General features: G+C 36.4%; 1 long non-coding RNA gene across 1 annotated transcript; it reads right to left on the reverse strand.

The window, feature by feature from the left end:
• Nucleotides 1-6702: 6702 nt before the first annotated feature.
• Nucleotides 6703-8539, reverse strand: LOC145125594 (uncharacterized). The gene is made up of 3 exons (XR_013716067.1): nucleotides 8339-8539; nucleotides 7202-7527; nucleotides 6703-6992 (listed from the first exon to the last, which is right to left on the reverse strand). It is a non-coding gene; the product is annotated as an uncharacterized LOC145125594 (long non-coding RNA).
• Between the last annotated feature and the right edge of the window lie 1151 nt (nucleotides 8540-9690).

Here is a 9690-nt window from a genome sequence, read left to right on the forward strand (position 1 = left end):
GAGTGCTAGGAGTGTTACCACTCCCTAGCAAATGCCAAGATGAAGTGTTAAATTGTCAAAAATGAGGTGGCATTAAAAAAATCTGACGTGACAAAGTGATAAAGAGTGTTACCACTCCCCTTAGAGTATGCGGTACGGGTCCAAACGAGAAGAAACGCGGGTGAGGTGACACCCCTCAACGGAATTACGACGAGAAGCACACCGCCCCCAATCTCGTTGTTGCTCGTTGCGTTGATTCTCATTGCCATGGAAACAAATTGTAACACGCAAAAAATAAAAAAAAACCCATTTTCGGAAAAAAATAAAATAAAAAAGAAAACATATTTATTTTCAAAAAGTTGGTGTTGCATCTTGTTGCTCATTTCCCCACTTGGTGTTATAACACCACTTGCTTATAGGACATGTGAGGTGGCACAAATTGATGTTGCATCTTGTTGCCCACACCTAAGGCTCTTAGCCTTATTATTCGAAGGATGGCTGCACAAACAATTTGAAAGGAAATTGAGAGATGGGTTGTCGACGGTCAAACTTGGTTTCCCCGTACACGGAAGAAAGTATCTCTTATCTATTCGAACTCCTTTTCTGTCGTGAAGCAATCATCATTTGTTATTAATTAATATTCTTGTTTCCTTTGCATATTATTTAATATGTCTAACGATTTCTAGTTTGCAATGTTTAAATCGCATTAAACTAAATAAAAAGTAGTTTTGTTATTGTTATTGGTTTTTTTTATTTTTATTTTTTTTTATTTTTATTGTTATTGTTATTGTTTTTTTTTATTTCTTATTAGAAACAGCTGTATTAATTTTACTTGCTTTTGTTGCTTCTTGCTCAAAGGAATCATTAAAATCTGTTGTAAACAACCAGATAATTCATCTTTATCCGTATTCATATTAAGTTATTACTTGAACCATCTAATTTTTTACCTTTAATTTAATATTGTTTATTTATATATGGTTTTTTTTCAAGACTTGCAAGATGTTATCTGAACGTAAGCACGATAAAAAGGTATAAAAAACATTAATATCTTTTTTTTATCATGTTTACGTATCAAATAAGCTCAAAATACTTAATTTATTTATAATTCTATATGTCAGTAAACTTGTAGCAGATGAGATGCGAATATAAGATAACTCTGATTTAAATTGTTAAATTTTTCAGTGATTATCCGTAAAATAATGATTTATCATAAATTATAATATTATATTAAATATGATTAATCAACAAAGCCGTAAGATTGATTTAATAACATTGTCATTATGCTCATGATATTTAAAATAACTAAGATATTTGTATTTTAGGTCGCTAGACACCAAAGCAGAATAAATGAATGTACAGGTTGAATTTTCTTTGATGTTAAAAGTCTAAAAGTGGATTTATGACACAAAACCACTTCAACGCTGGCATTCAAAGATTGTGAACAAATACATATTTGTAGATAATTTATAAAAAGATACAGGTTATTTCCTAAAGACCCCATATTTACTGTTTTTTTTCGTTTTAAAACAAAAGGTTTGTTTTTTTCCAAAAAAAAAACCACACATTTTGCAAAAATTTGTTTTTTTTGTCATGTAACCGGTTGAGTGGGTACCCATCAATCCTTTTTTGTTGATTGAAATGAACAGGAAGAACCACGAAGAGCTTTTACCGATAAACCCACAGAAACCATGGAGCCACTCCTTCGTTGATCTGGAACCGGAACAAACCAGATCCATAGCCACCACTTTAGACCTTCCTTACACAACCTCCATCACAAACAAAAGAAGAAACCTACTGCTTCTCTTCATCTTCTCCATCAAAAAACACCTGCAACAAAGAAAAGAAACATAAAAAGATTGTTGTTGTGTTCTTTTCCCTCTAGCCGAGACTCGAGACCTTTCCATCCTTACTCATCGAGAAACCGGAAACCACCTTCGATTTTGCATCATCACCGAATCCACCTCTCCACCTTCGCCCTTTCCATCGATACTTGAACCCTGTCTCAAGCCGACACCACCTAAAAACATAAACCAACCCGTCGCCACCTCCTTCGAACAACCATCACTACCCATCAACTGCTTCTTCCGAGCCAAGAACGAAGCTACTGTTCATCTTCTTCACCTAGTCCGAACTTGCAAAAAACCGAATCAGTGAAGAAAAAAAACATTAAAAAAAAACTAATTTCCTCTCGTTGCTTTCCCTTTGGTTTAACCTCCTTTCGAGAACCCTCATCCGAAAACGAAACAAAAAGAGAAAAAGAAAAGGAGAAGAAGAACTTACTTGCTGTGTATCTCGATTCACCTAAACCCGAGAACCAAACAACCTCACCCTCGTCGGATTTTATATGCATGGCTTTTAGCGAGAATGGTTCTTCAAATGTGTGGGGTTATCAACCATGGGCATAAATGGGATGTCATGGTATGCATAATGTATTTTATATGCATTAACAATTAACAGTTTTTTTCATTAGTTAATTTTAAGACCAACTAACTATGTAAATCAGTGGTGAAATTTGGAATTGCAGGTGGATCTGTTTGTCCACAAGGAACCAGAGGAGGCAAAGGAAAAGGAAGACGGGTTGCTCACCTGGTTAGTAGACAAAAGAACAAGTTTTTGCAAAAAGTTGGGTTTTTTTGGGAAACAAACAAACCTTTTGGTTTAAAACGAAAAAAATCAGTAAATATTAGGTCTTTATTGGAAATAACCCAAAGATACACATAAGACTAACAAAGTTGTAGCATGTTTTGCTAAGGGTGAGCGCGGTGAGGTTCGGTGCTGTTATTAGCCAAAACCTCACCACTAACCGCAAATGCGGTTAATCCATTTTCAAAACCGCTTCGTGCGGTTATTTTTGCGGTGCGGTTAGGCGGTTATTTTTGCGGTGCGGTTTTGTTTTTTCTGTGTTGCGGTTATTAACCGCATGGATTTGGTACGATTATTTTGTGTGGTTTTTAACCACAGTTTAGAACTCAAACGGTTTTTAAAGTTCAAACATATTACTTGTAATAATAAAAAAACCATAAGGTATAAGACAATTAACTTAAATCACAAACAACTAATATCTTAAAAACATCAAATCAATAGTAATTAACAATAAATATCTTAAAATGGTCTAATTTCACATTTTTTCAAAGTTAAACATAACAAAAAACCAACACTTTTGTCTTCTAGTATTTTATCCATATTTCATCTATGAAACTTATCTTATTTTTAATATTTAATATATTAATAATTAATAATAAAAATTGTATATAATATATGCAGTGCGGTGCGGTTTTTTTTGCGGTTTTTGAAAACTAATAACCGAACCGCACCGCAAATTTGCGGTTTTTGAAAAACAGAAAACCTCACCATCGGTTTTTATTGCGGTTGCGGTTTTTGCGGTTAATTTTAGTTGCGGTGTGGTTTTTGCTCACCCCTATGTTTTGCTACATAAGATATTTTAAGCCACAAAATTTTTTAAAGCCAGGTATGATAGAGAAAATGAAAGCATCCAAATCGTTAAAAGATAAAGTGATAATATCTTATTTTTAATAGGTTTTATTCTAAAAAAAAATAAAAAAATAAAAAAATAACCAATCACAGCCCTTTTTCCGAATTTTTTCTCGAGTTTATTTTATTATTAGAATAAATATATTATAAATAAAAAATAACATTTAAATAAAACATAATGTTTGAAAAATAAACATAACATAGCATTTAAATTACACATAACATCCAAATTAAAAAAAAACATTACAAGACAAAAAAACATACACACTTTATTTTTCCTAAACAATGCTATTCGACATCGTTACCGTCGAAGATATAATCCGTCAAGTCCTCTCGAAGTTGTCCGTGTTTATTTGCGTCCTGAATGTCAACGACTCTATGCAAACATTCTGTTGTTCCTGGTTGAAATTGAACGTATTTGGGCTCCGTTGGAGATATAGTGTGCAATATTTCGTCATTTATCTTCTACTACCATGTTATGCATTATGATACATGTATACATGATATAACGTAGAGTTTCTAAGTCCAATGGTCATGCCACATGTTCAACTATGTGTCACTTCGACTTTAGAACTCCAAAAACACGTTCCACATCCTTACGTGCTCCTTCTTATCGTCTCTTAAATAATTTATCTGTAACACTAGTTTTCAGGTATTTGCATTGTTGGCCTTGCTTTGTATTAACTTTGCATTTTAGTCCCAAACGACAGGCGTTGGGAATGGAACGCTAGGCATTGGAACGCCAGACGTAAGTTTGTGGACGCTAGGTATTCACACGTAGACGACTAACCCTAATTTTTAGGGTTTGCACCCTATTTAAAGGCCATTATAGCCTCAAAACGTTTCTTATCTCCAACATTCGTCCCTTATAGCCCTCATTTCGAAACCCTAGGTGTGTGAGTGTTTTGAAGCCTTGGAGTAACATTTTGGTATCATTTTAGTGTTCGTGGTGGAGAAGGAAGATCTTTGGAGTGTGGTTGTTGCTCTCTAGCCTTTGGCTCTGGACTCTTGGCATCTTGGAGCACCTTTTGGCACCTTTTATTAGATCTTGCTTAAGTGTAGTTTTATGTTCTTTTTGGTCCCAAGAACTTGACTTTTGCGAGTTTGGAATGCTCCAGAGGTTTGGGCTGTCCTTTCAAGCATTTTGGGGGGTTTAGAATCATAAAAATGCACGCTTGGACCTTGATACTCTTCAGTCTTCCATGCAAGAGTTTTGGAACTTTAGAGTGTGCTTTAAGTTAGATTTTGGTGTTGGGCTCTTTGTAGCCATGCAAAGTCATAAAGGTTACAACTTTATGACTTTAGAGGTTCTTTTAGCATTGAATCTGAAGTTTAAACGTTAGGTCTTAATCCATCAAGACCTTGGTTAAGGATTTGGGATTGTGTGGTTACGCAAGGCGTTTGGGTTAGAACGTTGGACGTTCGGATGTTAGGCGTCATTGAGTGGAAACCAGGCGTTCTCTTAGAGGCCTATTGGATCGATTTTGGGCCATGAGCCATTTAGGGTTTTGGGCTTGGATTAATGTTGGGCCAAGAGAGGAAAAGGGTAAAATGGTCTTTCACCCTGGGAGTTAGACATATGAATGAGATTCCTAGTTATGGTTTATGGCCCAATTGTTAATTGAGGTTTTATGTGATTGCTTAGCACGGGGACTTTCAGGATCAACAGTCCGAGCAGTTATCTGATTTTCAAAAGTTGAGGTGAGTCTCCTCTCAGCGTTTAGCGGGTCGAAGGCACCAATGCTGACCCATGATTTATTATGATTAGGATGCTAGTTGTATGCGTGACTCTTGCATGTGTAGTATGTGATATGTATACCGGACGGGGCCTGATGAGTGTATTGTATGCTATTTGTCTTAATGATTCTTGCATGTGTTTTATGTGTCTATATATATACCGGGCGGGGCCTGATGAATGTGATGAGGCGGGGCCAATCTCCTATTATGGACAGATCTATTCCGAGCGGGGTCGATGCCGGGAGCGGCCCGCTGGTTTTTGGGCATGGCCCATTGTAGGTTTGATATGTATGGCACGAGGTATTTTGGGGAAACCCACTAAGCTTCGTGGTTACGGTTTTCAGTTGATGTTTCAGGTACTTCCGGATCGAATGGGAAGGGCTCGGGATGATCGCATCGCACACACCACGATGTTTCGCATTTTGTGATTTGATGTACTTGGATAATTATTGATATACTCTGATTTTCTTTTATGGTTTTACAAACACGTTTTGGATGATGGTTTTACTATTATTAAAATAAAATTTTTGGTCTCAATTTTTGGGACGTTACAAGTTGGTATCAGAGCCTTGGTTTGAGGGATTCGGGCATACTCTTGGGCGTGTCTGAACTCAAACTGAGGGTTTGGTAGATTTTTATAAACTAAAAAGTTTTATTAAAGGATTTTCTAATAAAGAAAGGGGTGTGGTGCATGCAATCGACTGAGCTCAAGTAAGTTTTCCCAAAATACCCATACATGTTTTATGATTATGCTTTGAATTGTGAATCTAGGAATCGTATGCTAGATTAAGGCTAAGGATCTAGGAGAGATGCCTTTGTATGTCTGCTGTATGACCTTGTAGACTTGCATGCTAGTACTGATCAATGAGTGATAGGATGGCATGTTTACGTTATGCTTGATTTCGGTTACTCGACGATCGAATGCTACTTGCTTTGTGCTTTTAGGAGTTCTCATTAACTTCAACTAACTAGTAAGTGAATATGCTAAGTTACATATTATTGATACTAGATAATTTTAAAAGGTTAGGTTTTAACTCTATGGCGCAACTCTTGTCTGAGTCCAACCGTTGTAGTGTGAGACCTTTCATTCGAGGAATTATCTGGTGTCGGTGATATGTAATTGTATTCATGAGCTACACTACAAATAAAATGACATTTAGTGGCACAATGAAAGTGCCACTAAAAACCGAAAAAGTGCCACTAAAAGCCCCCTGGACAATTATCGGCACAAAAAAAGTGTCACTAAAAGCACTGCCACTACAGACCTTTAGTGGCACTTTCTGGTTGTGTCGCTGCAGCCTTATTAGGTTTTAGTGACACTTTTTTATTATGCCACTAAAGCACTTGTAGGTTTTAGTGGAACTATTTTATGACATTATATAACTTCTAAAACAAATATTATTTTCATACTTTTAGTGGCACTTTTTAACACAAAAATATGTTAATAAATTAGGCCTTATTTCATAATAGAAAATAATAATAATTCAATTAAGATAAGAAATGGAAACACAATATTATTACTTAAAATAAAAGTTTATTTGTCTAACAATAGTCGCTCCCTATATCATTTATAATAAGGTTAATATAAATGTACTCCATTACAATCAGATAGACCATATTCCATTACATTCTATTGTATTACAATACCCATATACTCTATTCCTATACACCCAAGTGTGGTCACCCTGCAAAGCCTTCATCATTTCCAAGGCAAGACTGAATTTGAAAGACACCATGTTATTCAAGCTAGATTGTGCCAATCTTTTCCATTTCTTCGTGTGAAGCTACAAGAAAGAGAATAAAAGAAAGTAAGAATTGTAAAAACATGGAATTTTACCAATACTATAAAAAAATAGTTTTTCAACTGAAAATAATAGATTTTTAGTATGAAAAACAGATTTCAAGCTATAAAATAACATACTTCCACCAATAATAAAATACATATATTTAGTAAAAACAAAATTTCAGTAAAAATACAGATAAAAAAACTTACCAACTGCAGGGCTAATTTTGGAATTGAAATATTTACTCATTAGAGATGATAATGATGGAAGTGATTGTCTTGATGCAGAAGTAGCTCTAGAAAAAGTTGCGGGTTGGAATGATCTTTTTGCAACATGTTGAGCCACTAGAGAACGAATGTAGTTTGGTAATTTTAAAAGTGCAGCTGAAGCAAAACTTGCAACATGCAAAGGTGATACAATTAAAGTAGTGGATGAACTACCGGTGTTTCTTCTGTTTGGGATAATATCACATTCCAAGATTAAATTGGAACAAAATTGATCAATTTCTAGTAGGGTCTCCTCACTTGGTTTATATCTACAACAAATACAATCCCACAAAATTACAATTTAAGTAAAGAAGTTTAGAAACACAAATGACATCCAGTAATGAATGTAATGGTTCTTAACATACATATATAAGTTGTTATAAGAAAGGAAATCTACTACCATAGGGATGTTACAAATGAGAACGTAAATCACGGGGTAAAATCTAACTAGTGTGACTGACATTTGATAAACACGATTGTTAAATATATTTAGTTCAATCAACTAAATTCATTATTAGAAGAATACATACTGTAAATTTATACCAATGTTAACCATCATATTATGAAGCTCCAAACCATGGTGACAGATCTATTTTGTGTTTATTTATTTATGATGATAATTGGTGTAAAGATGAACAAACAAAAAGCCAATGCGACTATTAAGAAAAAAACATTTCGTTGCTGGAGTCTATCACTAGAATACAAATTAACTGGGATTTAAGAGGCTCGGTCATGCCTTTCATCTTGGAATTCCAATTATACTTCTCAAGAAATTATATGCATCCTCCACTATCCAGAATCTCCCTTGTCCTCCTTAGTTCTCGGCACTAGGATGGCGGTTCCACAAATAAGAAGCAATGATGTTGTCAAGTAGCATTGATGATGAAGTGATGATTTTGGGGGCGTGATTCCTAAAGTCGTGAAGAACAAAGAACACCATAAATCGCCTAGCGCTATCGCTTAATCAAGAATCAAGGGTTTTTATGGTTTCTTGTTGACTCCTCATGAATACGAGTCGAAGATCGTTGTTAGAGGTATATTTTTGTGCTTGATTTCTAAAAGGAGAAAAGGATTTCGTACCTGAGTTGGAGATATGTGGTCTGAGCGCACAACAAGCAGTGTCAAGGGCAAGACGGGCTTGCGAATACTATGCATGAGCGATTTGGAGTCTAGAGTCTGGTTTAGGCAAATGGAGATGTAAATTAGGGTTTACGGAATCTGTGGGAGACGATGGGACTTGGAGAGTGGGACGTAACTAGAAGGGTAAGGACGATTAGGGATTTACAAAGTTAAAGAATGGGGAAATTTTTTAATAGGAGGGAATTAAAGTGTAGGCGGGGTTTTTTTAATTTTTGGGAAAAAACATTTTCCCGCTGCAACAAAAGAGAAGGGATTTTCAAATTTTTTAGGAAAACTATAATGGCACAAAGAAAAATGACACTAAAAGTATGTTATAGTGGCACAAAAGCAAAGTGATACTAAAACTTTGTGCCACTAAATGTAATTTTATTTGTAGTGCTAGTTAGAGGGTGTTAGGGGAGTTCCTTCTACAATTGATGGCGGAGAGTAGTGTGGGGGTTGCACTAGGAAAACCTAGGAAGAGATTCGGTGCTGGGAGCATTGTCTTATTGAGGGTTGTATGTATAGATAAGGGAGTAACTTGGAGGATTCAGGACGATCCTTGAGGAAAGTAAGGATAGATGTGGAAGGTAGTATGAGCCCGTACTACTGTAAGCAGATGATCCGTACTCGAGTCAAGGAAAGCCACGATGATACCGGGAAGCTTGTATAGTATGGGAATCCTCGATGATTATATATATATATATATATATATATATATATATATATATGTGTGTGTGTGTGTGTGTTCTGATGGTTTGAATGTTATATTTTTAGTATAGTGGTCACTCGAGGAGGATCTGATAGTGGTTCCGGTGCGGGTGAGGGTCCAGGTTCGGGCACTGGAGCCGGATATTTAGATGATCAGATGCGGAAGTTCATTTCATCTGAGATTACCCGCAGTATTCTTGAGTATACTCCATTGATCTTCGGCACAGTCAAGGAGGGTATCCTGGAGATTTTGGATGAGCGCTTGGGCGCTTTTCTTTCCGAGATGGTGGCGATGATGGGAGCTCGCACCTTGATTTTCTGTGAGTTTCGGGCATGTGGAGCCCCGAAGTTCTTCGGGAAGAAGGACCCGATTGCAAGTAGGCATTGGTTAGCAGAAGTCGGGAACGCCTTCCGATCTAGCCTTTGCCCTGATGAGGCGAAGGTCAGACTTGCATCCTGTCTTCTGAGAGACAGAGCTTAGGACTGGTGGGAGGAGGTTAGACATGCCTTGGGAGACAAGGCGATTGAGTCCATGACTTGGGAGGATTTTGTGACCAGATTTCGGGCTGAGTTCGCACCTGTGATTGAGCTCCAACAGTTGG

The sequence above is a fragment of the Lactuca virosa genome, chromosome 7 (assembly GCF_052849685.1).
Source record: "Lactuca virosa cultivar CGN04683 chromosome 7, Lactuca_virosa_CGN04683_v6, whole genome shotgun sequence".
NCBI lineage: Eukaryota > Viridiplantae > Streptophyta > Magnoliopsida > Asterales > Asteraceae > Lactuca > Lactuca virosa.